The following is a 4,221-nucleotide window of genomic DNA, read 5'->3' on the forward strand; positions in this document are numbered from 1 at the left end:
TATCGGTCTAGATGATATGTCTCATGAATTTAATTTCTCTAAATTTAGTAGAAAACACCGTGAAGAAGAATTACCTAGTAAGGATGAAATTATTGGTCTTGCTTCTATTGCTGTACCTCCTAGTGATCCTTTAGAACAATATTTGCTAGACCATGAAAATGATATGTTTATGAATGAAAGAAGGGAAATAGATGAAGTATTATTTAAACATGAACCTATTCTGAAACACAATTTGCCTATTGAAATCCTAGGGGATCCTCCTCCACCCAAGGGTGATCCCGTGCTTAAACCATTGCCTGATACTCTTAAATATGCTTATCTTGATGAGAAAAAAATATATCCTATTATTATTAGTGCTAACCTTTCAGAGCATGAGGAAGAGAGATTATTGAAAACTTTGAATAAGCACCGTGCTGCTATTGGGTATACTCTTGATGATCTTAAGGGCATTAGTCCCACTCTATGTCAACATAAAATAAATTTGGAAGAAGATGCTAAACCAGTTCGTGATCATCAACGACGGCTGAATCCTAAAATGGAAGAAGTGGTAAGAAAGGAAATACTAAAGCTTCTTGAGGCAGGTACAATCTATCCCGTTGCTGATAGTCAGTGGGTAAGTCATGTCCATTGTGTCCCTAAGAATGCAGGTATTACCATCGTTCCTAATGATAAAGATGAATTGATTCCTCAAAGAATTATTACAGGTTATAGGATGGTAATTGATTTCCGCAAATTAAATAAGGCCACTAAAAAGGATCATTACCCCCTACCCTTTATTGATCAAATGCTAGAAAGATTATCCAAACATACTCATGTTTGCTTTCTAGATGGTTATCTGGTTTCTCTCAAATACCTGTGTCAGCCAAAGATCAATCAAAGACTACTTTTACTTTCCCTTTTGGTACTTTTGCTTATAGACATATGCCTTTTGGTTTATGTAATGCACCTGCTACCTTTCAAAGATGCATGATGGCTATATTCTCTAACTTTTGTGAAAAGATTTGTGAGGTTTTCATGGACGATTTCTTCGTCTATGGATCTTCTTTTGGTGATTTCTTGAGCAACCTTGATCGAGTTTTGCAGAGATGTGAAGAAACTAATCTTGTCTTGAATTGGGAAAAGTGTCACTTTATGGTTAATGAAGGTATTGTCTTGGGGCATAAAGTTTCCGAAAGAGGTATTGAAGTTGATAAAGCCAAGGTTGATGGTATTGAAAAGATGCCATGTCCCAAGGACATAAAAGGTATAAGAAGTTTCCTTGGTCACGCCGGTTTTTATAGGAGGTTCATTAAGGAATTCTCAAAAATTTCTCTGCCTCTGACTAATTTATTACAAAAAGATATACCATTTGTCTTTGATGATGATTGTGTAGAATCATTTGAAATACTTAAGAAAGCATTGATCTCTGCACCTATTGTTCAACCACCTGATTTGAATTTACCCTTTGAAATTATGTGAGATGCTAGTGATTATGTTGTAGCTACTATTCTAGGGCAAAGAGTTGATAAGAAATTAAATGTTATTCAATATGCTAGTAAAACTCTAGACAATGCTCACAGAAATTATGCTACTACTAAAAAAGAATTCTTAGCAGTTGTATTTGCTTGTGATAAGTTCAGACCTTATATTGTTGATTCTAAAGTGACTATTCACACTGATCATGCTGCTATTAAATATCTTATGGAAAAGAAAGATGCTAAACCTAGACTTATTAGATGGGTTCTCTTGCTACAAGAATTTGACTTACATATTGTTGATAGAAAGGGAGCTGAGAACCCCGTTGCAGACAACTTGTCTAGGTTAGAAAATGTGCTTGATGACCCACTACCTATTGATGGTAGCTTTCCTGATGAGCAATTAAATGTCATAAATGCCTCTCATACTGCTCCATGGTATGCTGATTATGCTAATTACATTGTCGCTAAATTCATACCACCTAGTTTCACATATCAGCAAAAGAAAAAGTTCTTCTATGATTTGAGGCATTACTTTTGGGATGACCCACATCTTTATAAAGAAGGAGTAGATGGTGTTATTAGACGTTGTGTACCTGAGCATGAACAGGAACAGATCCTACGCAAGTGTCACTCCGAAGCTTATGGAGGACACCATGCTGGAGATAGGACTGCACATAAGGTATTGCAGTCTGGTTTTTATTGGCCTACTCTCTTCAAGGATGCCCGTAAGTTTGTCTTATCTTGTGATGAATGTCAAAGAATTGGTAATATTAGTAGACGTCAAGAAATGCCTATGAACTATTCACTCGTTATTGAACCATTTGATGTTTGGGGCTTCGACTATATGGGGCCTTTTCCTTCCTCTAATGGTTATACACATATTTTAGTTGCTGCTGATTTTGTTACTAAGTGGGTAGAAGCTATTCCAACTAGTAGTGCTGATCATAACACTTCTATTAAAATGCTTAAGGAAGTTATTTTTCCAAGATTTGGAGTCCCTAGACATTTAATGACTGATGGTGGTTCACATTTTATTCATGGTGCTTTCCGTAAGATGCTTGCTAAGTATGATGTTAATCATAGAATTGCATCCCCTTATCACCCTCAGTCTAGTGGTCAAGTAGAATTGAGTAACAGAGAACTCAAATTAATTTTGCAAAAGACCGTCAATAGGTCTAGAAAGAATTGGTCCAAGAAACTTGATGATGCATTATGGGCCTATAGAACTGCATACAAAAATCATATGGGTATGTCTTCGTATAAAATGGTCTATGGAAAAGCATGTCACTTACCTCTAGAACTAGAACACAAGGCATATTGGGCTATTAAAGAGCTCAATCATGACTTTAAACTTGCCGGTGAGAAGAGGTTATTTGATATTAGCTCACTCGATGAATGGAGAACCCAAGCCTACGAAAATGCCAAGTTGTTTAAAGAAAAGGTTAAAAGATGGCATGATAAAAGGATACAGAAGCGTGAGTTCAATGTAGGTGATTATGTATTGCTATACAAGTCTCGTTTAAGATTTTTTGCAAGAAAACTTCTCTCTAAATGGGAAGGTCCTTACGTTATCAAGGAGGTCTATCGTTCTGGTGCCATAAAAATCAACAACTTCGAAGGCACAAATCCGAAGGTGGTGAACGGTCAAAGAATCAAACATTATATCTTAGGTAATCCCATAAACATTGAAACCAATGTTATTGAAACCGTAACCCTGGAGGAATACATAAGGGACACTTTTCGGAACATTTCAGACTCCGAAAAGGAATAGGTATGTGGTACGGTAAGTAAACCGACACCAAAGCAGTTCTAAAGGCAATATCTCTTCGTTTTTGAATATTTAGAAAAATAGAAAAATAAGAAGCAGTCCGGGAAGGACACGAGGGATCCACGAGGGTGGAGGGCGCGCCCTACCCTACTGGGCGCCCCCCTACCTCGTGGGCACCTCGTGCGCTTTCCGGACTCCGTTTTCCTACACGATACGTATTTTGATCGGCAAAAAATCATTATATAATCCCCCGGGGGTTTTGACTCCCGTATCACGCAATTATCCTTTGTTTGTGTTTCGAGTTGTTGCTGCTACAGATTAGAGCAAGATGTCTTCGCAAGAGTCAGTCGGGGAGAGCTGGGTGTCTCATCCGGCACCTAGATCAACGACAAACAACAATGTGGACCTCTTTGGGCTAGCAACGGAGGAAGAGATGGAGGCTGATTTGAAGAGGATAGATGCCGTGGAAGACACTACAAAAAAAAGACACATCCGTGACATTTTGGGCTGAACGAAATTTTTTTTCTGTCATACATATGACACTTCTATGACGATAATTGTGACAAAACCCTGTATCATCATAGATGTGGTGGGCTCCTACTTCTATGACAAAAAAATCATGATAGAAAATGGGATTTTCAACCTGGGCGGGCCGGAGACGCAGCTGCATGATATTCTTTGGGCCGTCCATGACGAAAAAAACCATGGTAGAAGCGAGGTGGAGGAAAATTTCGGGGAGTTCCCGGTTACGGTGGGAGGTCAGGGCCGAGCAATGCGCGTTTCTCTCGTACACGTACGCGCTTGTGTGCGAGGCGTTGGCTCTAACTGAACCCGAGCGAGGCGTTGGGCTCTAACTGAACCCGAGCGATTGCACTGCAGGCTACGCGTTACTGAACCCGAGCGATCGATTGATGGCTGTTAACTGAACCCGATCGAGCGATTCCTTGGCTACTGCTGCTAACTGAAGCCGATCAATGGGATCAACAGTGAGCGTTG

Source organism: Triticum dicoccoides, chromosome 4A (genome assembly GCF_002162155.2).
Source record: "Triticum dicoccoides isolate Atlit2015 ecotype Zavitan chromosome 4A, WEW_v2.0, whole genome shotgun sequence".
NCBI classification, from domain to species: domain Eukaryota; kingdom Viridiplantae; phylum Streptophyta; class Magnoliopsida; order Poales; family Poaceae; genus Triticum; species Triticum dicoccoides.